This window comes from Rattus norvegicus, chromosome 1 (assembly GCF_036323735.1).
Source record: "Rattus norvegicus strain BN/NHsdMcwi chromosome 1, GRCr8, whole genome shotgun sequence".
Classification (NCBI taxonomy): domain Eukaryota; kingdom Metazoa; phylum Chordata; class Mammalia; order Rodentia; family Muridae; genus Rattus; species Rattus norvegicus.
In genome coordinates, this window is record NC_086019.1 from 15,598,543 (window position 1) to 15,625,872 (window position 27,330).

A 27,330-nucleotide genomic window follows, 5' to 3' on the forward strand; every position below is an offset into this window, starting at 1 on the left:
CTACAGTGTACTCACATATAAATAAAATAAATAAATCTTTAAAAAAAAAAGAAGAACCCCACTCTCTGTTCCAAAAATACCTTAACTTTTATGAAATGAAAACTTGAAGAGGGTCTGTATACCACAAAGTCTTGGGTAAGGAATATGCAACCAGAAGTGTTTTATTTAAGCAATATAGATAAAAACCACTATAAACACACATCAAACTTCCTTCACAACAGACCTGGGTGTGGTGATCACTTTTGTAATCCCAGCATTGGAAGACTGAGGTAGGCAAATCACTGCGATTTCATGGCCAGCCAGAGCGAGAGTCTGTTGGAAAACAATATTTTTTGCCTTCAAAACGAGACACCAAGAATAGCATCCGTGAATGCTGTATGCATCCTTTTTTTTTTTTTTTTTTTTGGTTCTTTTTTTTTCGGAGCTGGGGACCGAACCCAGGGCCTTGCGCTTCCTAGGTAAGCGCTCTACCACTGAGCTAAATCCCCAACCCCCTGTATGCATCCTTTTATTCTTTCCTTTTCCAGGTTAAAAGTTCTGAGCCACAACACTAATTGTCAGTCTTCCTTCTCCAACTTCCAATATTCCCCATTCAAACATATTGAGATGAAGAAGTATCAAAGTGTTTTATTATATTATCATTAATTGTTATTAATGTAATAATGTATTACATTTTATTATTATCTTCCAGAAGCCCATTCTTTTCTAACGAGTGGATCCAGCGGGAGGGGAGGTGAGGAAGAACTGGGAGGAATAGAGTAAAGGGAAATCATAACCAGGATCTATTATGTGAGGAAAAAAATCTATTTTCAATAAAAAGGTAAAAAGTAAAGTTTTATCAGGACAAAGTAAGTGATGCGTACACAGACTCCAGATGAATCACCGTGTGTATCTGATCTAGAATTCAAGATGAGCCAATGTGACAGCACAGACAGGAAAGGTGAAAAAGGCCAAGCGTGGGCAGGATGGTACGTGCCTTATATTTTGCTTTTCTTTTATTTTTAATCTATTTTTACTTTTATATTTTCATTAATTTATTTATTCACTTTACATCCTGAACACAGCCTTTCTCCTTCATCTCCTCCCAATGCCACCCTCCCCCCTCCTTTCTCCTTCTCTCTCCCTTCCTAGTCAGAGAAAGGGAGCCTCCAGCCCGAGGCACTAACCCTCCATGCCACATCAAATCTTATCAAGACTAAGCGCATCCTCTCTCACTGAGGCCAGACAAGGCTGCCCAGCTGGGGGAAAGGAGTCCAAAGGCAGGCAACAAATTCTGAGTCAGAGACAGCCTCTACCCATTTGAAGATCACGCTGCACATCTGCTACACACCTGCAGGGAGCCTGGGTCTAGTCCATACAAGCTCTCTGGTTGATGGTTCAGTCTGTGTGAGTGTACATGGGCCAAGGTTAGTTGTCTCCGTAGGTCTTCTGGTGGTGTCCTTGACTGCTCTGGCTCCCTCAATCCTTTTTCCTACTCTTCCCCAAGATCCCCCGAGCACTGCCTAATGTTTGACCGTTGGTTTTCTTATCAGCTGCTGGATGAAGCCTCTCAGATGATAGTTGTGACAGGCTTCTGTCTGTAAGCATAACAGAGTATCATTAATAGTGTCAGGGGGGCTTTTCCGGTTCCCGCAGCAGCAGCAGCCATGAGCAGCAAAGTTTCACATGACACCCTCTACGAGGCGGTGCGGGAAGTCCTGTATGGGAAGCAGCTTAAGCGCTGCAAGTTTCTGGAGACCGTTAGAGCTGCAGATTAGCCTGAAGAACTACGACTCTCAGAAAGACAAACATTTCTCGGGCACCGTCAGGCTTAAGTCCACACCTCACCCCAAGTTCTCTGTGTGCATCCTGGGGGACCAGCAGCACTGGGACGAAGCCAAGGCTGTGGATATCCCCCACATGGACATCGAGGCGCTCAAGAAGCTTAACAAGAACAAGAAGTTGGTCAAAAAGCTGGCCAAGAAGTACGATGCCTTTTTGGCCTCCGAGTCTCTGATCAAGCAAATCCCACGTATCCTGGGCCCAGGCCTAAACAAGGCAGGCAAGTTCCCCTCCCTGCTGACACACAATGAAAACATGGTGGCCAAAGTGGATGAGGTGAAATCCGCAATTGAGTTCCAGATGAGGAAGGTGCTGTGTCTGGCTGTTGCCGTCGGCCACGTGAAGATGACGGATGACGAGCTAGTCTACAACATCCACCTAGCTGTCAACTTCTTGGCGTCCTTGCTCAAGAAAAACTGGCAGGAAAAATTTGGGGCCAAAAGTTTTGCGTTTGGGTTGGTGTCCTCCACTCTCCTACAGGAGGAAGCCACTTCCGGTTCCATATCCCCTTCTGTTAGGAGTCAGAGCTAGGGTCACCCCCATATCCTTCCAAGAGCCTCCCTGGTTCCAGGTCTCCAGCTTATCCCAAAGATGCCCCCCCCCCAATTTCCCTTCTTTCTCCCAGCTCCCTCACACCCTACCTCCGGCCCTCTCCATACATAATCCCCTACTCCTGTTCCCCTCCCTACCTCCTCTCCCACCCAGTTCCCTCTCTCCGTTAACTTCCGATGTCCGTTTTGTTTCCTCTTCTGAGTATAGCGTGGTTACTTTGTACTTTATAGCTAATGTCCACATATAAGGGAGTACATACTATATGTGTCTTTTCTGGGTTTGGGTTACTTCAATCAGGATGGCATTTGAGTTCCATGCGTTTGCCTGCAAATTTCATGATGCCCTTGTTTTTAATAGTTGAATAGTATCCCATTGCACGAATGCACCACATTTCTTTTATCCATTCTTCAGCTGAGGGACAGAGGGGTTGTTCTGAGTTTCTGGATTTTACCAATAAAAGTACTATGAATGTACCTGAGCGTCCTTTGGGCGTACGCCCATGAGTGTTATAGCTGGGTCTTGAGGTAGAACTATTCCCAATTTTCTGAGAAACCACCAGATTGATTTCCAAAATGGTTGCATATTTGTCACTTGTGTCTTTGATCTCAGCCATTCTGATGGAGACAAGACGGAATCTAAGAGCCATTCCCTGATTTCCCTTTCCCTGATAAGGTAGGGATATTGCCCATTTCTTTTCTTTTTTTTTTTTTTTTTTTTTGAGCTGGGGACTGAACCCAGGGCCTTGCGCTTCCTAGGTAAGGGCTCTACCACTGAGCTAAATCCCCAGCCCCATATTGCCCATTTCTTTAAGTGCTTCTCAGGCATTTGAGATTTTTCTCTTGAGAATTCTCTGTTTACCTCTGTACCCCATTTTAAAATTGGATTATTTGCGTTGTTAGTGTTTAATTTCTTCATTTTGAAATATGTTTTGGATATTAGCCCTGTGTCGGGTTGGTGAAAATCTTTTCCTACTCTTTAAGCCACACTTTTTTATCCCGTTTACCTTACAGAAGCCTTTCAGTTCCATGAGGTCCCGTTTATTAATTGCTGGCCTCTGTGCCTGCACTGTTGGTGTTCTGTTCAGAAAGTTGTCTCCTGTATCCATGGTCTCAAAGCTATTTCCCACTTTCCCTTCTGTTAGGCTTAGTACGCCTGGTTAAAGTCATTGATCCACTTGGATTTGAGTTTTATGCAGGATGATGAATATAGATTTATTTACATTCTCCTACATGCAGACATCTAGTTAGACAAGCACAGTTTATTGATGATGCTTTCCTTTTCCATTGTATAGTTTTGGCTACTTTGCAGAAAAAAAAAATCAAGTTTCCATAGGTGTGTGTGTTTATTTCTGGGTCTTGAGTTCAATTCCATTGATCAACCTGTCTGTTTTTATGCCAATATTATGCAGTTTCTTAGACAATTGCTTTGTAGTAAGGGATGGTGATCCCTCCAGAAGTTCTTTTCTTGTACAGGATTGTTTCAGCTATCCTGGGCCTTTTGTTTTTCTATATGAAGGTGAGAATTGCTCTTTCAAGGACTGTAAAGAATTGTGTTGGAACTTTGATGAGAAATGCACTGAATCTGTAGATTGCTTTGGATAAGATGGCCATTTTTGCTATGTTAATTTGACTCGTTCTTGAGTGTGGGAGATTTTTCTATCTTCTGATGTCTACTTCAATTTTTTTTCTTCAGAGACTTGAAGTTCTTGTCATGTAGGTCTTTCACTTACTTAGTTAGAGTCACACCAAGATATTTTATATTATTTGTGGCTATGGTAAAGTGTGTTGTTTTCCTGAATTCTTTCTCAGCCTGTTTATCATTTGTTGAAAAGATGGCTACTGATTTTTAGTTAATTTTGTATCCAGCCAATTTGCTGAAGGTGTTTATCAGTTATAGGAGTTGTCTGATAGAATTTTAGGGGTAACTTATGAAGAATATCATATCATCTGCAAATCGTAATACTTTTACTTTTCCCTTTCCAATTTATATCCCCTTGACCTCCTTTAGTTGTCTTATTGCTCTGACTAGATGTGGAGAGAAAAGACAGCCTTGTCTAGTCTCTCCAATTTTTAGCTGAATTGCTTTAAGTTTCTCTCCATTTCATTTGATATTGGCTATTGGCTTTCCGTATATTGCCTCTTTTGTGTTTAGGTATGGGTCCTATATCCAAGGTTTTTATCATGAAGGGGTGTAGGATTTTATCAAACACTTTTTCAGCATCTAATAAAATGATTATGTGGGGTTTTTCCTTTCTGTTTATTTGGTAGATTTCATTGATGTGTTTTTATATGTTGAATCATCTCTGCATCCTTGGGATGAAGCCTACTTGATCATGGTAGATGATGTTTTTGATCTGTTCTTGGATTCAGCATATTTTATTGAATATTTTTACATCGATGTTCATAGGAAAATTAGTCTGAAATTCTTCTTTGTTGAGTCTTCGTGTAGTTTAGGTATCACGGTAGCTGTGCCCTCATACAAAGAGTTTGGCAACATTCCTTGTGTTTCTATTTTGTGGAATATTTTGTTTTAGCTCTTCTTTAATCCTTGGTAGAATTTTGGGTTAAAATCTTCTGGCCCTGACTTTTCTTTCTTTCTTTTTTTTTTTCCAGTTTGGAGACTTTTAATGACTGCTTCTATTTCCTTAGGGGTTATAGGACTATTTAAATTGTTGGTCTTGGTTTAACTTTGGTAAGTGGAATCTATCAAGGTGCATTTTCTTTAGATTTTCCTATGGTGGAGTTTAGGCTTTTGAAGTAAGACCTAGTGATTCTTTGGATTGCCTCAGAGTCTTTTGTTATATCCCCCCCTTTCATTTCTGAATTTTGTTAATTTGTGTATTGTCTCTCTGCCTTTCAGTTAGCTTGGCTAAGAGTATGTCTATTTCATTGATTTTCTCAAAGAATTAGCTCTTGGTTTTATGGATTCTTTGTATTATTCTCTTTCTTTCTAATTTATTTGTTTTGGCCCTAGGTTTGATTATTTTCCGCTATCTATTCAGCTTAGGTATGTTGGCTTCTTTTTGTTCTAGAGCTTTCAGGCGTGCTTTGAAATTGCTATTATGAGATCTCTGCAATCTCTTTATGAAGGCACTTAGTGCTGTGAACTTTCCTCTTAGCACTGCTTTCCTTGTGTCCCATAAGTTCAGGTTTGTTATGTGTTCATTTTCATTGAAGTCTACAAAGAATGCTGAAGTCCAGTTTAAATGCATGGTGGTCTGATAAGATAAAAAAGGGGGTTATCTCGATTTTCTTGTATCTGTTGAGATTTGCTTGGTGACTGATTGTGTAGTCAATTTTGGAGAAGGTTCTGTGAAGTGCTGAGAAGAAGGTATATTCTCTTGTGTTTGACTGAAATGTTTCTTGTATGTGGCAGAATAATGGATCCTTTTATCCATATCCATTTTGATAGGCTGTCTTTTTACTGGGGAATTGAGTCCATTAATGTGGAGAGATATTGCTGATCAATGATCAATCCCTATTATTTTGATGTTGGTGGTAGGAGTGGGAAGTGCCTCCCTTCTTTCAGTTTGCTAGGGTGGGGTTACGGATTTTCTTGCTTTCTTGGATGTAGTTAAGGTTCCATTGGCTGGAGTTTTCCTTCTAGTGTATTCTGTAGGGCTGGATTTGTGGACAGATATTGCTTAAATTTGGATTCGTTTGGAATATCTTGTTTTCACCCTCTATTTTTATTAGAAGTGTTGCTGGGTATAGTAGTCTGGGCTGATATGTGTGGTCTCTTGGTGTCTGTAAGGTATCTGTTCATGTTCGTCTTGCTTTTACAGCACCTGTTGGTAAGTTCAGTGTAATTCTGATAAGTCTGTTTTTATATGCTACTTGACCTTTTTCCCTTGCAGCTTTTAATATTCTTTTCTTGTTTTATACATTTAGTGTTTTGATTATTCTGTGGCAGAAGCATTTTCTTTTCTGTTCCAATCTCCTTAAGTTTAGTAAGGTTCTTGTATGTTTATAGCCATCTTTTTCTTTTTGTGATTTTCTTCTATGATTTTGTTGAACATATTTTCTGGGCCTTTGAACTGGTAATCTTCTCCCTCTTCTATTCCTATCATTCTTAGGTTTGGCCTCTTCACAGTGTCCCAGATTTCCTGGATGCTTTGTGTTAGGGTCTTTTTAGATTTACCATTTTCTTTGACCAATGTATTGATTTCTTCCACTGTAACTTCTATGCCTGAGATTCTCTCTTCTATCTCTTGTATTCTGTTGGTGATGTTTGGGCCTGTGGTTCCCATTACGTACGTTTTCCATCTTCAGGATTCCCTCCGTTTGTATTTTCTTTATTGCTCCTATTTCCATTTTAGGGTTGAACATTTCCTCTCCTTTCCTTTACCTGGTTGATTGTATTTTCCTGTGTTTCTTTAGGGGATGTATTTATTTTCTCTTTAAAGGCCTCTATTGTCTTTTTAAGATTGGATTTAAGGTCATCTCCCTATGCTTTGGCTGTGACAGGCTATCCAGGGCTTGCTGTGCTGGACTCTGGTGTTGCCACATTGCCCTGGCTCTCGTTGGTTGTGTTCTTGGGTTGGCCTTCAGGCATCTGGTTGACCCTAGGTTCTTGACGATGACAGGACTTCTGGAGGCAGGCAGAGCTGTAGGCCTGACAAAAGAGCTCAAGGAACAATAGAGGATGCTCATCTCTGCTTGTTGTGCCCCAGGTAGAACCGAATGTTCCTGGGGTACCGCAAGCCTCCTCTGGAAGGGACTGCTGAGCTGTGGCCATGATGATGGAGCTTAGGGGACAGAGCACAGCTTGCCTTTGCTGGCTGTGGCCCAAGTAGAGCCTGTGGACAGGAGATGGGAAGGGGTGTCTAATCTGGGTATTTCTGGGGTCTGGAAGGCTTCCTCCAGCAAAAAGGCAGAGAAGCTGAGGGTGGGAGTGGGGAGAAATGTACCCTGAGCTATTTCCACATCTATGTTCATCTCCAAAGGAAGTCAGGACCAAAACTCAAACAGGGCAGTAACCTAGAGGCACGGGTTGATGCAGAGGCCATGACCGGTGGGGGGTGGGGGGGGCGTAGTTGCTAACTGGCTTGCTTCTCTACAAGCCTTTATTACCAGCACTTGGGAGGTACATGCAGATAGATCCCTGTAAGCTAGAGGCCAGCCTGATCTACATAGCGAGCTCTAGGATATCTACACAGTAAGGTCATGTCTGAAAAAAAAAATTATTACAGAGACCCACACGTTTTCCTCTGACATTTACATGCATATCACACAGAAAGTGAAAAAATAAGTAATGTGATTAGCATCTCAAATTTTTTTTCCTTGAGTCTGGGTCCCTATGGGTAGCCCAGGCTGGAGTCCAGCTCATGATATTACTGCCTTACAAATGTGCACCTCAATTCCTGAATTCCTTATTATGTTAATTTTTTTCTTTTTTTCAGAGCTGGGGACTGAACCCAGAGCCTTGCGCTTGCTAGGCAAGCGCTCTACCACTGAGCTAAATCCCCAACCCCATTATGTTAAATTTTAACTATTTCTGGTTTAGGCCACTTTTGAAATACTTTATTAGAATATGTTAGTTGTATAAAATAATTGGTTTCATGGCACCGCTTTTATATGTTTGGAATGTACTTTGGTCATATTTACAGATTTACCCCATTACCTTCTATTTTTCCCCCTCTCTACTCTTGTGGAGTCCCCTTCCTCCTGCTAAATATTTCCCCTTCTGCATTCATTCATACCTCTTAAAGAATGTAGGTTTCACATATGAGAGAAACATACTTGGTGTCCTGACTCTGGATTATTCCGTTTAACAAGATAATCTTCCAGTTCCACCTACTTTCCTTCAACTGAGCTCCATTCGTTTACATTTTTTGTTCCTGCTAATGTATTATGCATGACGCGCGCACCCTTGTGCCATAGCGAGCGTGTGGAGGTCAGTTGTCTCCTTCTATTACCTGTCCCTAGGCACTGAAGCTCACTCCGTGTGGGTGATTATCAATAGTGTTTTGACCACATGGCTTTCCTACTACATTAACGAGCACGAGACTGGACCTGCTTATGTGGCATATCTTGCCTTCCTACTACATTAACTAGAAAGAGGTTTGCCCTGCTTGTATTATACATCACGCTTCCTCTTCTGTGGCGATAACGGCAACTTATGTCCTAATTCCCACCCTCTCCTTTCCATACTTTGGACTAGATTCATGTCTCCTTAGAAAAGGATGGCGTTTCCCAGCCTCCCTTCGTGTTGCTTGTAACCAAGTGGTGAGCTTCTCACTAATAGGATGTATATGCTGATTCTGGAAACTTTCCTTCTCAGAGAATGGCATGTACTCTAATCCCTTCCTCTCCCTCTCCTTTTTCTCCATACTCCTAATATAGGGCGAATGGTGGTGCTCCCTTAGATGAGAATTCTTATCATTTTAACTTTAGGACAGTATAAGAGAGGAAATTGGAAGGGGCCTATGTCTCCAACGACTTTAAGGAACAGAAATTGTGGACCAGACCTAGGTTCCCACCTCTGGACTTCCAGTTTTTAGGTCTATTCCTGCCATTTACTCCTTTGTCAGCCACTACCTGGGGTTCATTGACAAAAACCCTGTCAGGCCTTTTTCTGAAGTCAGTGTGAGGATATATGATTAGGTACATCTTCCAGTAAATGAATAGGACTATTGTGATCTCAATCACATTTAAAAAGTTCTAGGCTAGAAGCTTGCTACCTGCTCATATTGCATCTAAGTGAATAGCTGAGGTGGCAGTGTATGGTTTAGACAGGCTATGAGTAACTTAGTCACAAGTGATGGCGAGCGCTGATAGAGTGTTCTGACTTTCTACACTGGATCTCAAAGGACTTCAGGTGACTAGTCCTTGGCCCCTGTTTCTTCTATTAGGACCAAAAATGAAAACAAACTCCCCTGCCCTTCAACCCCTCCTTTAGTTTCCTGTGTTCTTCTTTTCCAAATCTTCATACTGTATGTCTTTGAAGATTGAAAACTTTACGCTATTATTTGGTCTCTGCTGCTGTGCAGACTTTTGGATAAATTACAGTTGAAGACAACACACCCAATAGGCTTGTTCTGCTGTCATAATTGAGGGAAAATGTGTTTTTATTGATCCACATTTGCCGAGTGCATCACGATAATGGTTGGCCCTTTGTAAAAGCATTCGATGAGGGAAAGCTAACGATACACCCTTCTTCTCTTTGATGAGAGCACTCTGAACCCAGAATTAATTGATCAGTAAGCTCAACACCCGTAGCAGACAGAGATGTTTTCCTAACTCCTCTGACTTCCAACATTAATTTCCCTACAGCTTCTTTCCAATGGCTTCCCCAAACCAGGACGTTGCCTATTTCGCGTTTCAAACCCACCCTGTGGACCCATCTTTTTTCCTGTGGTTTTCAAATTCCTCTCAAACTGAACTTGCATCATCTCAAATCCCAGAATGAGCACTTGGGTCATTATCATTTCAGCAGAACACATCCCCGAAATGAGGGCCAGAGGAAGGACCCTTGATGAAAGGGGTTGCCCGGGTAGATGACTCATTGCCTACAGCGATGGACTTTCTACAAATGTCATCTTCATTCTGGGATGTAGGAAGCTGATTTTCCTGTCTTCGGATGTGTCACCAGAAGCTGAGGAACAGCAGTTCTACTTGTGAGAGGTCAGATGAGCAGAAGAAATGCAACAGCATCCCACGTTATAGGTGGTCTGATAGCGCAGGTTAGCCCGTCTCCCGGGTTGCCTCAGTGAAGAAGCAGCTTTACCAGTGTACTGCAGTGATGTGACTCAGGGCACGGTCAGCTGACTGAGCAGGAAGTCACCTCCAGCTGCACCGACAGATGGGAAAGTCCACAGTAGATTGAATGTACTTTTTAAGAAAAGGAAATAAAGAAGACACTCTGTAGCTAATGGGTTATGTCACAAGGTTAAAAACCCCAATTACATTTGATAGTCTCCTGTGAGGCTCTAGCCCGGGGAAGGAATTAATCGGTCAAGTAATTATAATGCTGTTCCCAAGCTATCTAAGTCAGTTCCAGTCATTAAGTAAATAAAGGCAGTTTTGTTTGAAGGAGCCTTCATAAGCCTGGGTTTGGTAGTAAATCAGCCTCTGTGGCCTTGGCAAAGATGACCAGAGCATGATGGGAAGTGGGATACCTTCCTTCCGAGTATGTTTGTGTTTTAGAATTCATCCGTTGTTTTGGGCATTCAGGAACTTAATGGGTCTGTCTCTTTTTCTTTTATCATCCATCGTATCCCTGTGAGGAGCTATGTGGACCTGTGAGGTTTGAACAGAGACACTTTTAGAAATGAATAGAGGCACGGGAGTAGTTCCAAGGGGTGGCAGGATAGCTCAGCAAAGGGCAATGCAAACAACTTCCTGTGGGCGCTCACAGGAATATGAGGTTACTGTGGGCAAGGTTAGCCTGGGAAACCATTATGTGAACAGTGAACATAGAAAAACGCTGTACCTTAAAGAGACAGAACGTCTAGGTAAGTAGAAAGGATCAACTCGCTGATCCCAACAATGACATTAAAAAACCAGACATTTGAGTGGGAGGCGGGGGCAGTCAGAACACCGAAGATCCCAGGGAAATTCCTACAAAGACCTTAGAACAAAGAGGTCTCCATTTTTTCCCCCTCTGAAATCGGGTGCAGTAAATGCCTTTCTTGCCGTTCAGATTAAGTAGCAGCATAAAACATAACTCTCGCGAGAAACTTGAGCTATTGTTAATAGTAACAAAATAGTTACGGAGAGTGATTTTGCATAACCAAATGCAGTTTGACTACAAGAACCGAGGTGTTCGTTTGCAGCCATTGGTAGATTAGGAAGGAGAGTTGGAGGTGGGACGCTAACTACAGATATCAAATCATAAAATTCTTGTGACTAATAGGCATGCGTATAATCCAGCCTGCGACCTTACTAGAGAATGGTTTCTAAATGTGGTGAATGCAGATACGGACTTTCTTGAGGCTCTTTGTGTTTTCCTCACAGTGAGGAGAGGAGAGGGAGCTTCCAATGTTCTAAGTGAGCACTGCATTCTAACCCAGACTTAAAAGCCCTTGAGCACTCTGCTTCACGGAACATAATAAGAACCAGTGTGTACTGAAAAGAGGGGTGGGGGCTTCTAGATTTAGAATGCCGCGTGGCAGCCGTTGCTTCTAATCTGGAGAGTGGCAAGCACCCCCACCCTCACCCCCTTAACTTACTGATAGAGAAATAATTGATTGATTTGTAGTGAGGCCGAAACGTGCACGTTGTGAATCAGATGGGCAGGAATAAAGAGGAAGGATGGGTATCTTTATTTTCCATTCTGAGCTGTCTGGCCCAGAGCTCCCGTTTGGATTTTCCCTTGAAAAATTCCATGTTTCCCCCTAGGCAGCAATGCTCCTTGGGATAAATATTCAGCTTACTTGAAGTGCTAGCCCTTTCCCTAGGCAGTTTCTCCCTTTCCTCCCCTCTTCTCGCTAACTCTGATTTTCTTTTGTTCTTTTCTTTTATTCCTTTCTTTCTTCTTTCTTTCTTTTTCTTAGACAGGGTCTTACTTTATTGCCTAGATTGGCCATGAATGGACGAAGGTCCCCCTGACTTAGTATGTTCTAAGATTAGAGGCCTAAATTATTACTCCAGCTTAGTTTCTCGCCTTTAAAGAGTTCCTCTTCCTCTCCTGGTACTATGTTCGAGAACTTTGTATCAGGTGGGAGGATCGGCCCTAGACCCCCATGTTGCCTTCAGAAGATCTTCACCTCTCTGAGGAGTCTCTCCACAGGCTCTGGGACTGCTCATCTCCACGTAGATTGCTTATGGAAGCATAGTCCCTTGCTGATATCAGGGGTTCTATATGTCCATCCCTAGGCTTCATCCAGAATGATAGCATCTTGGTTTTACCTCCTCCTCCCTGGCTCTCACCCTCCCACATCCAGCCTGCTTTATTTAGTGGACAAACTCAGATTCTCAAGATAGCAGAAAGTCTGCCACAGGCTGCTAAGTTTCCTGGCCTCCACTGGTTTTAGGCTATTCCTCCCAAACTGCTCCGACTGACAGATACTTTGAGGTCTGGCCCCGACTCTTTTCTCCTGAGGCAGGTAAAAGGAGTCCTCTAGTGTTACCAACTGCCCTCCAGCAGCCCTCTAACTACTAGTTCAGCCTAGCACACATATCTCTTTTTCTTCTGTGAAGATGAATATTTTCAAATAGAATAATGTGTTTGCTATTTTCCTGACCTTTCAGGATCTTTTTGTACAGTACAGGGTAACCTTTACCTCACTGTGTATCCCATAGTGGCTTCATGCTTCTTGACAATGATCCTCCTGCCTCAGCCTCCCTAGTTCTGGGAATGCAGCTATGTGTTGCCGTCCCTGACACATTTTAAGAGTGCTGTCTGGCTCTAATCCTTATGCAAAGTAATGGCTCTCATTCTTTATGTTCTGCCCACTAGCTAAGTGAGACCAACTTATAGGAAGGAGAAAGGAAGCCACAGGCACAGAATGACATCATCTAAAAGTCTCAAAAGCTTGATTCCTGTTACAAATGTTTAAAGTATTCTGGTGGTTGTGACATTACTATGGAATGGGTGATGTTAACATCAATTCCCTGTCTGGGAGGGCTCCAGTAGTCTTCTTCTGAGTCATTCAAAAAACATGCATTCAGCAGCTCTCTCACTCTGAACATGGGGAGAAGTATTACCAAACTTGTATGCGATTGCATGTTCTCCAATGCTGCTAAACACACTTCCGGTAAGCCATCAGGTATCAAAAACAGGACTGGGATAAAGGTAAGCTGTAGCTTCCCCAGATAGTAAGAGATCCTGGAGCGGATAGAGCAGAAGAAAGGTGAAGCCAGGAAAGTGCATTTCACCTGGACCTTAGAGGCGCAGGGATCTGGAAGGGCAGACGCAACACTGTGTGTAAGAGCAGGTACTGAGGCTGCTGGAACAGATGGACCCATGGTTCAGGACAAACTGACTTACCGCAAATCAGAGGACGGTGTGTGTCACCAACGAAATTCAGAAAAGCATACTGTCTGGGAACTTACAGAATTCTTATTATTTTGTTTTTTTACCCCTTCGATTTTAGTTTTTATCCTGTTGGTTTTCTGGAAGGTTTAAACTGATAGGAACTATTCAAGGAGATTTGAATCGGGCAGACCAGCCCATGTTCGGGGCTGGTGACCCTGTTGTCATTTCCACCGGATGATCCACTGCCAGTAAGTTCCATGAATAGTGCGGATATGTGAAGCAAAGCCCATATGTCATCCGGCTTAGGAACACAGAGGCTTCAGCAGACATCAGGAAACACCCACGGACTGTCTGCCGGCACTCTATTCCTACACGGAGCTAACAGTCTTGTCCTGGCAAAGTCAACAAGATGCTAAATCCCAGTTTACATACAACAAACTAATACAGGGAACATATTTTTAGTTCCAAATTGGATTTTAAATTTAATTGTGGGAACGTAATCAGTGGCCTGCCACTTGCTGGAGGAGGCTACTTTTAATTTTAATCTAAAGTTATTATAATAAAGTAGAATGTTTTTATTTACAAGTTTTTAAATAATAAATTTATAAAATATTTAAAATGTTTATATATCCCCTATTAACATCCCCTTTTTCGGAAACATGGGGTCTGTGTTACCCAAACTAGATTTAAAGTATTAGGTTCAAGTGATCTCTCTGACTTAGATTTCTGGGTATCTGGGGCTATAGGCACACACCCTTGTGCCTGTCTAACCACTGGACACAAGTTAATGTTACCAATGGTGGGTGATCACAGGATGTCTTATGTGCTTGCACATAGCCCTAGGCAGTGATGCTGGAACGTGCCAACATGGGTTTTTCAAGCAATAATGTCACCAGCAGGGATCAACAGCTCAAGACTTTCTGTCACTGTTTTCTTTTTAAATAAACTGTGGAGCAGTGAGACAGAGGGAAGAAGGTGTGTGTGTGGTGGTGGGGTCATCTTTCTCAGAAGTCATCTTCCCAACCTGCTCTCTTTACTCCAGTTTAAACCTATTGAATGCAACTGAGAATTTTGGAAGTTGAAAGGAAGCATGAAGTCATTGGTTCCGTTTAAACACTACTAGCCGAGAGCTGTGTTATTAGATGTTTGACTAAGTCAGTCATTCCCTATGCATAGCAGAGACCTAGGCACCATGCTAGGCTGGTAGCCAGTCCTACTGAGGGTGTAACCTCTGGTTACACCATTCACTTTCTGTACGAGTGAATTGACTTTCACTCTGAGCAAATTGTTTGACCTCTCTGATCTTTGGTGTTATCTTAGAAAAGTAGATGGGAGTTATGTCAATTTGTACACATTTAGGGTCAAATGTGTGCAAACGTGTGTATAGGTGCAGATATAAGTGTATGTGATATTGGAGGATTACATGAAGTCAATTAAAAAGTTCCTAATTTATGTTTATCTTACGTTTACCTTAATGTAGATTAGGCATGGTAAAAACTTCTAATCTCAGTACTCAGGAACCAGAGACAGAAAGATCAACACAAGTTCGAAGCCAGCCTACAATACATAGTGATGTTAGCCAGGACTCCATAGCAAAATCCTATCTCTAGAAATTAGGGTGAAAAGAGGGGTTGGTGAGGGAGAGAAAGAAAAAGCACGAAACCAAAACACCAAAGAAACCAAAACCAAATAACATCATAGGTTTTCAAAACAAAACTTTCTTCTTGAGTTATAAAAATTTCAGAAATAAGCTTAAATGTCTAATAAAATTTTGAGATGAATGTTTAAGTTTAGAGCCAAACAAAATAGATAAATCTTACCTGTTAGCGCTTTTAATTTCTTTGCAAATAATAGAAATCAAAATCAAAGACAAGAAATTGCAAGGACAGATTTTATTCTTAAATTTTTGTTGTTCTACTTGACTCCAAAAAAGAAATAATGGAAGAGGCACATGTAAGTGTGTATGGTTTTTAAATGAAATGTCACTGTGTGTAGTGTTTAAATAATTGTTAGTGTCTGTAGTTTTTTAAGTGAAAGACAAAAACACGATATGGAATTCAATGTGTAGAAATGAATGAAGAGTATAATACTGAATAACATTTGTTTGCTGGAGATTGGGTCTTGCTATGCGGTCTCAGCTCATCTGCTTACAGACTTGCTATGTAGCCCAGGCTCCGTCAGCATCCCTAGCCCTGTGATTACAGACATGTGCCATCACGGCTCACGGATAATGAAAAATAGACAAATTTGGTGTTATATGTTTAAAATATTCAAGTAAAATAAAATAGTTAGATTCCTTTTCCATCCCTCCCCCTCCTTCCTTCTTCCTTTCCTCCCTCCCTCCCTCCCTGTACCCCTACATCTTTCTGTCTGTGAGTGTGTTGCTACACTTCAAAAACATACCAGCCATGCATTTTTAAATATGACATGTGTAGATCCATACAGACACTATAAAAAAATCCACAAAGGGGTCAAAGCCTAAAGAGAAATTCCCTCAGCTTTTCCTTTCTAGAGGTCTTTATCAAGATTATCCATAGTTGAATGTCATCAATGCATGTATCCTAATCTTCTACCGACCATTAGCTCTCAACTAGTGAGGGTTCTTCTAACTCACCTTCATAATTCTTAATATGTCTGCACTGAACATGAAGTATTTTTGCTTTAAAATTTAAGATTATATCTGTACTATCGAATACACACACACACAGACACACATACATACACATGCATATACACACATACACACACATACACACACACATACACACACATACACACACATGCACACACACATTCACACACACATACACACATATACACACATATACACACACATTCATACACACACATACACACACATACACACATATACACACATATACATACATATATACACATACACATACACACATACACATACATACACACACATACATACACACACATACGCATACACATACACACACATATACACACACATACACACACATTCACACACATACACACATACACACATATACACATACACACATACATATACACACATACATACACACATACACACACGTACACACACATGTACATACACATACACATACACACACACACACACACACACACACACACAGAGGCAGAGAGATAGAAATACATGTAGCCAGGCTGGCCTGGGACTCACTATGTAGCCAATCTTTAACTCACAATTTCTTTGCTTCTACCTCCAAGTTCCGGGATTACAGACATTTGCCACCACATCCAAATACAATGAGAAAATTTGAAATGACAGCAATAAATGGCCTGAAATAGAATTAAAAAATAATTGGGTATTAGTATGCAAAATTCAAATAGTCTAGTCTACCTTGCCAGTTGAAAGGTGACCAAGATGACGTTCAGATTCTGTGGCAGACAGTGGTGAATAGAGCAGACTGGGCACTCCTATACCTTCTACTTTTTTCTCCTCCATCTCCCCTATTCTAAAATAAGAAAGAAAATGAACAACAGTTGTATTTCTAGCGAGACTCTTGTTTTCTTTAAAAACCCATATTTCATGACTGGGATAAGAGCGGGATAAGAGGCTGCTTCCCGGCGGGGATCATGATTTGCCTCATATACTAACAAAGGCAAGATCTTTGCCAGCTGCAGGTGGTTCCATTCTGGGGTATCTGGAGAGGGTGTAAATTCCAGGGCCCCTGAGATGGCTGAGGTGCCCCAAAAAGGCTGTTGCTGCCTGTTGCTGTTGTCATTTGTCAAGTGTTTGGGAGCAAAGAGACAAGAAGTTAAAAGTTGGAGATATCCTGAAGACGAATTTTGGACTGACTTCAAGAAACACAACATCCCCGATCAGCAGAAAGTAGTCTATTTTGTTGGCTGAAAGAAATCTATGAGCCCTTTTGTCCCGGACCCTCTTTCTCTCCTACCTAGCATTTGGGAAAGGATTCGGATGGGATAAGGGCAGAAGGGCTGTAGATATAAAAACACAGTAAAATAGTGAAAAAACATACCAACACGTATTTGTTCCCAAGTTAACTTTTTGAGACAGGGCTTCTATATAGCCCAGGCTAACCTCAATCTACTAAATAATTTCCAAACCTAAATAAGGATAAAATGACCCCAGACGGGAACATGAACTGTACTTATGCCAAAGGACGGTAGCAGTCAGTGTTCATGCAGTCGGTGTGTACCACTGGGTTATCTGAAGGATGAGGCTTGGCTGCAAAGATAGTTTAGAACCGTCCTCCTTGAGGAACTGCTTCATTGTGGAAAAAAACTATTTTACTGAACTGGGAACTGAATAAATGTTCAGATCTCGGGGCAAATCAGATAAATTGTGGAACAGTGGGAAGTGTTCCGAAGCACAAAAAGTGACTCATACAACTGTGACAAATGATACATCTATGTACCCTCTCCAAGAAAAAAATAATGATGATGATAGGGAAAATAAGAGATTAATTACATGAAGAGGAAAACCTCTATCTTCGTGGCACTGGGCTGTGCACAGCATGTGTAAGTTGCTTCTGTACTCTTGGGTATTTAGCATGTAGGACACTTCCCTTTTGCCAAAGATAAAGAGAGAAGCAGGTAGGAGACCTCAATGCCAAGAGTATGCTATAGGCTTCAGACCTGGTGGGACTGGCTTGCTTTCTGTGGTACTAAGGACAGGACAGTCAGAAGGAGGTTACTGGAGCACATAGGACACTGGGCCTTTGAGAGAGAGGTTGGATTAACCTTTCATATTAACTGCTGTGGTGTCACAATACAGCAGGGGTTTTCCCAGGGATAGAATGTTCTTAGGATTCCTATCAGGAGATCTTCAGGGCAGCCTTTGACCTTGGCAACCAGACAACGGCAAATGCTGAAATGACCGAGCCTGTAGTAGGCTTGTGGCAAAACACGAAATAAGATCTACCAACCTCCAACCCTCTCCCACCTTCCCAGACATGTAAGTCAAGGTTAATTTAGGGGAAGTCTGAGCAGCAGGCTTAATAACTCAAGGTTAGACAACAAAAATGTGATGAAAGTACTATTCTATTCTCTATTGAGTATAAAACGTCTCTACAGGCTCATGTATTTATTACTAGATCTCCAGACGCTGTTCAGGTAACTGGAAATGGAACTTGGGAGGCTATGTCTGGTTCCCAGGTCCTTCTTCTTCTGCTTCCTATCTGGGATGGGTAAAAAGACTTTTTTCACTTTCTCTCTACACCGTGATGTTTTTGTCTTACCATCCAGAATCAGTGGCACCAAGAAGAGGGACGAAAATCTTTGAAACCAGGAGCCACGATAAAATTTGATTCAGCAAGAAAAACAACGCATGTTCCCAGAAATGTAGCATATGCTGAGTTTTTTTTATAATGCCAACGTGTGATTGCTACAGGTTTCCACAGAACACTGGGGAAGTCAACCAAGGCAAAGTGAGTTTCCTCCTTAGACCTCCTGTCTTACTGGAATTGCTTTGGTATGGAAAGAGGCAACAGGCATGCTATGCGGCCAGGTACAGTGGAAAGTGTATGTTAAGTCTTTGTTCGTTTTCAGAGAATGGGTCTCGTGTAGCCAAGGACTGGCCTTCAGCTCTAGATCCTCAACCTGGATAATATGCCAAATTCTCAAGCATGATCAATATTACTTCCACTTGCATTTGTCTGGCATACACCAAGAGGCAGAAGACTAAACACTTTCTCTCATCCTTGTCACCTGTGAGCACTGATCCATAACTGCTGAAAGTGGGTTTGAATCTGTCGGGGAGCACAGGAGCTGCCATGTTTAGAAGTTTTGCAAACACTTTCCCACTTCATGTACAAAACCAGTTTCTTCCAGCAGTGACCTAACTTGGGAAAGGAGACTCTGGGTCTCATGATTCTTTGTCTTTCCTAACGCGCTGGTGAGATAGCAGATCTTTGGTGCGTCGTTACTTGCTGACTGTGGGAAAGAAGTCTTGCTTCGGGCAGCATGGAAGGAAGTGGAGACAGCATCGCTTCTGGGATTTTCTGAAAGAACAGGCTGTTCAGGAAAGGCTGAGGCACTTGAGATTTGTTTCCAGTTTGAAAGTATCTAGCGTCCAATGATATAACTGTCTATCAGTGTTTCTCTTTTTCTTCTCTGATTGTTATTAGTACAGGCAAGATACATGACTTGAATATGCCAGGAAATAAACTTTACAAAAAGCTTTTGTTGGCTTATACCCAGGCCTTAGGTTAACACTATTCCATGGTAAAATTGTCAGCTTGCTGCGATTCCTAACTATTATCAAGTCTGAAGTAGAGACCTTGATCTGAATCATTGTTTTTCCCTCAATAATTCTTGAGGAGACATAATGACCCTTTAAATTTCACCACATGCAAAAAATCACAACACAGTGGTTTAGGCAAAAGAAGGGTTTTGCTGTGATCCATTTTTTTTTTAAGGTTCTTCAGTACCACTAGAGAGGAAAAGTACAGAAAGAATGAATAATGAATCTGATGCTTACCTAATTCTGCTTCCTCTTTTTTCTGCAAAAGGGGAAGATTTAATCCAGGATTGCTAGTGCATGTTTGTAATACCAACCCTAGAGAGGCTGAGTCAGGGGGATGGAGCGTTCCATGCTAACCTGGGCTACATGACCGCATGGCAAGACATTCTCTCAATACCTAATCAAAATGAGAGTCAGCAAAACTTAACGAGCCATTTTTCTCAGCTACTGGATCATCAGCCAACCATTTTGGCAAGGGGGCCTCTCTTCCATTTGGCTCTCTTCTGTCCCCCCGCTAAGCCTTTGAGGGAGGAGATTGTAGGATTGGCTTTGCGCTCACCCTCAACACACACCTGTCTCATAGGTAGACGCCAAAGATTCCACTAAAGATCTACTGTACAGAATTGCTCTACACCATCAATTTCATGGCTCACGGTGTCCGTTTTCTTGAGATTGGAAAACCCTGATCTAAAGGGTTAACTGTAAACCTCACGGTCAGAGAAGAGTGTGTCCAGTTGTCTCAGGTAGAGCACAGGCACATTCTCCAATTCAGTTTTGGTAAGAGAAAGAAGCGAGGGACGATCTATAGATGCATGGGCTTTGGAGCCAGTGAGGAGTTCACAGCACAGCCATGCCACTCAGCAGCGAGGTGTTCTTGACAAGCTGCTCAACTGTTATGTACCCATTGAGGGAATAGAGTTAAATACATCTTCCCAGATCAGGAAGATTCTTTAAAAGACAGAAAACAAGGAAAAGAATTGTACTGTTGAACGAGTGTTAAACCACACAGTGATGGATAATTGAGAACAAAGGAAGGACCCTGCGAAGACAGAAGGAACCCTTACTCCCAGCTACGGCCAATCAGCCACAATCCATTAACTAGATCCTCAAAATTTAGAGTCAAGTGACAGGTAGATCTGTTTTTCCCCCTTGTGATATTATCTTTCTTCATAATTATACCTCAGGTCTTTGAGGAAACCTTCTTGATTAAGCAAACATTTGAGAAGGAGAGGTAAAGAAAGGCCTGGGAAGGGAATGTAGGGACGATGCATTAGTGTTCCTGCTTGAACTGAAACATCGTGGGACTCAGAACCAGGAACCACACAGCTCTGAGGTGGACGATGTCCCAGTAGAAAGGTATCCTGAGACATGGGAAGCTAGGAGCCACACAGCAGAAAAGAAACCTCCTCAGTAGAGGTGTTCCAGCCCTGAGAGAGGATATCCCTGGCTGAGCCAAGTGTTACACTGAAACAGCTCGACTTAGCTGTTCCCCTTCCTGCGGTCACTGTAGGAGAGTATCCCCAGCAGAGCTGAGGCTCCTAAGCCCACTGCTTCGCTTCTTGGCTTCTTCCAATGAGAGAGTCACAGCAGGCAGCAACTCTCATAAAGGAGATTTATTGGGAGGGAGGAATCAAGGCTTGGCTGCCTCTCCCCCTGGAAGAAGACAGCGGGCTGAACAGTAGGCAGGACTTTTATAGGATTTCTTAGAGGGTGGGGTTTTCTAGGGCAGAGATTTCCAGGGTGAGGTGTGATTTCAAGTCCTGATCTTGGGGAGAGCTCAGGAATTGGTGGGTTTTCTTGTTCAGAGATTGGTGGGATTTTTTTTTCTTGTAGGGCAGGGTCTGGGAGTGATCGTCACGGCTGTTAGGAAATGATCTTTAAGGCTCTTAGAGACATCTGGGGTTGGGGTCTGGACACTTTCTTGACTTGAGGGTTTACAAAGCGTACAATGGGAGTTCATGGCAGGGAAGGCATTCTCAGCTGCTTGAGTCTGAGTGAATAGCCAACGGAATGAAAGGAATAATTGAGTCCCTAATTTTATCTTTTATTTGCTAATATACACTTCAAGTTACTTCCTTAACAAAATAGGGTAAAAGTAGGAGCGCTCAGGTGTTTCCTCACCAGCCGGGGATGATTTGGAGCTTGGAGAGAGTCTGCCTCAGCCTCGGGAATGCTGAGATTATTAACACGTGCCATATGCCCAGCCAAGACCTATTTCTCAGGACTACTGTAGGAATTGTAAGTATGTGCCCTAGCACAGTACGTGCCTTGTATAATTTTCTCCTTGTCCTCTCGTTCATGTGAGCTGGATCTGTGAGCACAAAGGGATGTGACTCATGGGAGGAGGTTATTACTGGGTTAACCTTTAGTTCACTAACAGAGAGATAAGTCAGTGCTTTGAATAAGGGCCCATAGAACACACATGACTGCAAACTGCAGGCAGACTCAAGGGGCTAAGGGTGGCCTAGGTCTAGTAGGTAGCCCAGCAATAGGAATGGAGCTGCAGTCTGACAACCACAAACAACTGAATTCTGCTAGCATCCTTGTGTGAGTTTGAGGATTATGAGCTCAGAATGGAATACAATGTTGACCACTCCTATGAAAGCCAGAACAGAGGCTCCAACTCAGAAAACATGAAGATAATACATGGCTATTCTCTAAAGCCACTAAACACAGAATAAGTGACTGGAAACTAATACAAGTGGTTTCTTCTTCTTCTTCTTCTTCTTCTTCTTCTTCTTCTTCTTCTTCTTCTTCTTCTTCTTCTTTTTCATCTTCTTCTTCTCCTTCCTCCTCCTCCTCTTTCCTCTTCCTCCTCCTCCTCTTCCTCCTCCTCCTCTTTCCTCTTCCTCCTCCTCCTCCTCTTCCTCCTCCTCTTCCTCCTTCTCCTCCTCCTCCTCCTCCTCTTCTTATTCTCCTCCTCCTTCCTCTTCCAGTTCCTCTCCCTCTCCTCTTCCTCATCCTCTTCCTCTTATTCTTCCTCACTTTCTTCTTTGTCGTCATCATCTTTGTTGTCATCATCACATCATTGTCATCGTCGTCATTATCATCAGTCACATTTCAAGCTCATGTCACCAAGTGTCTCAGAGGAAAAGACTTAACTCAGAAGTTCAAACTTTCCCCAGCTCACCTGTAAGAAAAAACATCAGGAAAACCCATCAGCAAACACATTAAACAATCCAACTGGGCATGAGCCTTTGGGAGGAGTTCCTCTCACTCATTTCTCTTCTATAAGTTAAGAAGTTGAACTACTGAGTAGCAAGGGGACTCTCTTTATTACACTTTTTCCCTTTAGGATTCTAAACAGCAAGGAAAGAGGAAGATGGTTGGCCTTGAAAAGGAGACCCTTGGAACTGTGTTTCGATACTCTTAAGAGTGTGTGTTCGTGAGATGCAAGAATTCACGCAAAGCAGCCTCCAAACACTGACTGGATCTCACTAAAAAAATAAAATTTCTGCATCCTCTTTTCTCCTAAAAGCTTAAATTGCTTGAAATATATGTAGTTAATTTTTGATTTATCCATAAGGAGAGGCTATACTGGAGGATTCTAGAAGGCCCAGGAACATGGAGAGCCACCTCATCCAAGGCTTTCATTCAGTAGGAGCATGTTAGAGATATGCTTACCACTGCTCAACATACGCAGAGACTCTGGTGGAAAAACGTGCTCAGAGGTGAAACCTAGGAATCTGCATTTTTGACAAGCAGCAGAGGAGTTTGAAAGCAGTTGTCTATGCTTTAAGCTGACAAACCCAAGGTTTTGGGGTGGGGGAGGAAGCAAAGAGTAGACTGGTGACTATGCAGAATCCCAGGAAGGGTCCCAAAAGGAAACAGGCTCAAACTTCTTTAACAGAATAAAGTGATTTCAGTGAAGAAATTTTAGAGTGAGTACCAGGGTAAAGGCTACAATAAGGATTGTTCATGAGTTCAGTATGTGGCAATGACAGGGAGTCCTCACATACATGTGACTGAAGGAACAATAGAATTATGAAAGCATCCTCAGTCAATCCCTGAGCCACTGGCTGATGAAAACCAGCCTGAGCAGGGTCTATGGGCAAGAAAGTATTCAGGATGCAGCGTGTTTAAGATACTTTGCATGGTAAATGCATAAATGGACCCACACATAAATGTATCCATATGAACACACCACACACACACACACACACACACACACACACACACACACACACACACGAGATTTGAATGGAGCAGGAAGGTAGGGGGAGGAGGTCATTTTTTCTATCAGAGCCCAATTGGAGGCTGTCCCACAAGAGACACTGATTATATTATCCCCAGGGTGAACTTCCTTCCCCATGTGCAAAACAAGGCAGCCAAGGGCAGAAATTGTCTCAGGGGACAGAAAATAACCAGCACATTAAAAACATGATTTTTAACATGTATTTATTTGTATATGAGTGTCTCCAAGCCATGGTGTGTGTGAGGAGGTCAGGAGGCTCCTTTTAGAAGCTGATTCCCTTTTTCTCCCATGTGAACCCTGGGCGTGACACTCAGGTCCTCCGGTTCGATAGCACGTACTGGCTGGCCATCTTACCAAACTGTAACTAGCACATTCTAAATGTCAGGAACAAAATCAGAAACATAGAGAACCTCTGAGCAAAGAGGACTAAGGAGCAGACCGAATACAGTTCCCAGAGACAGAAATGGGCGTATGTGGTATCCCAAGTCATGTATCTCAGCTTTAGCACCGGGATTAGTAGGCTCTTCTGTCTACCTGACAGATTTTTGCCATCGACACGGAAAACAGTGAGAATTGCACATTCATGTCTGCCAGAGGCTTCCCGAGACACTTGGAGGACACTTCCTCCTATCTGCCTGGTACAATTTCTTTCTTGGCTAACAGCATTACCAAAGCTCACTGCTGCCCTCTGGATAAAGCAAGCTAGTGAACTCAAGTGCCTTGTCACTTAGGACAAATGACTAAGCATCTAGTTCCCCTCGTTAGATCAGGAGAAGAACCAGTTTCCAAAACACACACCTGGTCTACATACTTCACCTCACCACCCAGATAGACACAACACACACAGCAAGCACAACAAAAGTTCATGAAATCGCTCCTTCTTTCCCATTGGTCAACATAGGAAGTCAAATGTTCAATCTGGTTTAAAGTTTAGTGTTCCAGTAGTTTAAGTTTAAGTAGTTTAAGTTTAATGTGTTGTGTATGGATAAAGTAGTTCAGGAAGCCTCGCCTCTGTCACGGCATCTCTACCTTGAAAGCATGGGCTGTGACAGTGAGTGTGAAAAGGGGAGTAGCTCACTGGCTCCTTGTATGCTGATGGGGTATGGACGGTCACCTGGATTTCTTCTCCTGCATGTTTGTTTGTTTGCTTCTGAGACAGTTCTTGCTATGAGACCAGGCTGGCTTCATCTGTTGTTGCAGTCCCCATGACTTCTGGGATCTGGGATCACAGGACTATACCCAGCATGCCTGAGTACTTGCCTTGGCTGGAATCTGCACACCTCTGTTTAGCATCCCATTTTCAGGGTTCCGTATCTCTCTCTGGTAAGCCCTGGATCCAGTCTGTTCTTCGGGAGAACTTGCTCATTTCTCAGTCATGGACTCTCTTCTGCTCACGTGAGCTACATATAGGTCTCTGTTTAGGTCTTCCTTCCAGCTCCTTTGCCCATCTTAGTCTCTGCGGTGGAGCAATTTCACTTTGTCACAGCAACCCTATGGCAAGTCCTCTGCTTCTTTTTTCTTTCCTTCCTTCCTTCCTTCCTTCCTTCCTTCCTTCCTTCCTTCCTTCCCTTTTTCTTTCTCTTAATTCCTTCTTTTCTATATTTCCTTCTTTAAAAAAAATTTTTTGAAGCAGAGTCTTATGTGGTCTTGAACTTACAATGTATTTGAGGCTGGCTTGAACCCTAACCACCCCACCTCTTCCTCCTAGGTGCTAGAATTACAAGCCTACACCATGATACTCCACTCGTGTCATTTAGTTTTGGACTCAGTTTAGTGTGAGGCAGGAAAATAAAGGAGTATCTACACAGTTGGGCATTGTGGTACTTATGACTTTCTACTGTCTTTCCCATTTGAAGATTTACCTGCTGGCGTGTGCCCTTCTGCATGATAACCTTTTTCTAAGATCCAACTCAGTAGGTAAGAAAGTTCTTCCTTACAGGATTCCATTAGTCTATCAGAAATACATGTGGCTGATTCTCAAAGTTTATAGCCTGCCTGTGTGAGCATGCTAACAGTTATTTGTAACCTGAAAATCAATAGAGTTATGTGCCTATAACGATCATTTAGTTAATGAACCACATGGACGACAATGGTCTCCTATATGATAATGCTAGTGATGTCATAGCCTTTCAGTGTGTGTGAAAGCATGCCTCATGATGTTCCCACAATGTTGAAATCATAATACATGACTATATTTGCTGCACTTTTGCAATTATTTGTGGAAACAGAGGGGACAGTTTAAAAAAATAGAGTCTGTTGTTCATGATCTCAGCTGAGGTCGGGCCAAGCAGTGCTCTGCCTTATATGGAACCCAGTGATGGTTTCTTAGGTCTAGTTAGCACTACACTGCTTTAGTTTGCTTGGGATTTTAATGTTAACAATGGTCCCTAGTTGTAAATCTTCAATGTTCACAAGGAGGCTATCACACACACTATCATATTACCACAATATGACTCACTTTGGAAATGCGGTCCCTAAGGAGTCAGTTAAGGTTATAAGGGTTGGACCTAGTTGGTTAGGATTAGGGTTCTTGTAAAAGGAATCCATGCATTCTCTTCTCAGCAGACAAACCAGGCAGAGACAAATATCCACGTGAAAGCCAGAGAAACAGTACTCACAAGAAATTAAACTCGCAGGCTGCTTGATCTGAACTTTCTTGCCAAAACTGAGAAGATAATTTCTATTGATTAAATATCTGGTCTATAGTATTTTTTTTATCTTTTTATGTAAATAAATAATATGTATAATTATTTTACATATTATATAGTATATATTGCATATATATAAATGAAATATATAATTCCACTGACCCACTAACATTAGTAAAGTTATTTTAAGATAACATATACATTTTCATAGAATGTCTGCTCTCTAAAAGACAGTGCCAAGAGAACCGGAACACAGAAACACAGACGAGAATAAAATATTTGGCAAAAGAGTCACCTAACAGAGAACTGGTATTCAAACTACACAAAGAACTCTTAAAAACTAACAATAGGAAACCATGTCAAAGCAATACGGAACTATAATGAAAGTCCAAAACTCAATGGTCCACGTGATGCCGTATTTTGACTGTCTACTTGGTCCCACAGAGAAGCACCTAGGAGATTAATGAAGGTGGTCTAGGTATGCTAAAGAGGTTAATGCTAATGAGGTTAATGCTAATGAGATTACTTCTAGGAGAGGTTACCTGAAGGAGAAAACAAGAGTTACTGGTAGAAGGCACCATCCTATAGCTTGGGAAGGAATGAAGGGGAGAAACTTACACACACACACACACACACACACACACCACAATCTTTTTCTCTCTGTCCTTCATCTCTGTCCACCATGTTGTAACCCAGTTGGCACTGACATGCCACCCTATGGAGAACCCAAGTCTCTGAAACCACAAACAGGATATGTACTAGCTTGGTTGTTTGTGTCCCGTGTTTCTCCCAGCAACGTAAGCCCAGTCACATACCACATCCAGATAACGCCCTGCTGCTTCTGGGACATAAACATGCGCGCTAATAACATGATACAGTGATGGCTGTGTCTCAGAAAGTGTCCAGATGACAAGCAAACCGAGGAAGCTTGGCCACACTGCGTATCATTAGGAAATTGTAAATCAAAACAA

General features: G+C 42.2%; 1 long non-coding RNA gene and 1 pseudogene across 6 annotated transcripts in view; both read left to right on the plus strand.

Moving 5' to 3' along the window:
- Positions 1 to 1,646: 1,646 nt before the first annotated feature.
- Positions 1,647 to 2,396, plus strand: Rpl10a-ps13 (ribosomal protein L10A, pseudogene 13; annotated as a pseudogene).
- Positions 2,397 to 18,056: 15,660 nt separating this feature from the next.
- The window catches only part of LOC102550206 (uncharacterized), a 41,523-nt gene continuing 32,249 nt past the window's right edge, over positions 18,057 to 27,330 (plus strand). The window contains exons 1-5 of one of the 6 annotated variants that reach the window (XR_005497284.2): positions 18,062 to 18,229; positions 18,520 to 18,781; positions 20,701 to 20,872; positions 21,605 to 21,754; positions 22,812 to 22,993. This is a non-coding gene — a long non-coding RNA (uncharacterized LOC102550206). Of the gene's footprint in view, positions 18,230 to 18,519; positions 18,782 to 20,700; positions 20,873 to 21,604; positions 21,755 to 22,811; positions 22,994 to 27,330 lie in introns of those variants that run through there. The other 5 variants (XR_005497286.2, XR_589862.4, XR_349850.5 and 2 more) reach the window with 5 other exon arrangements.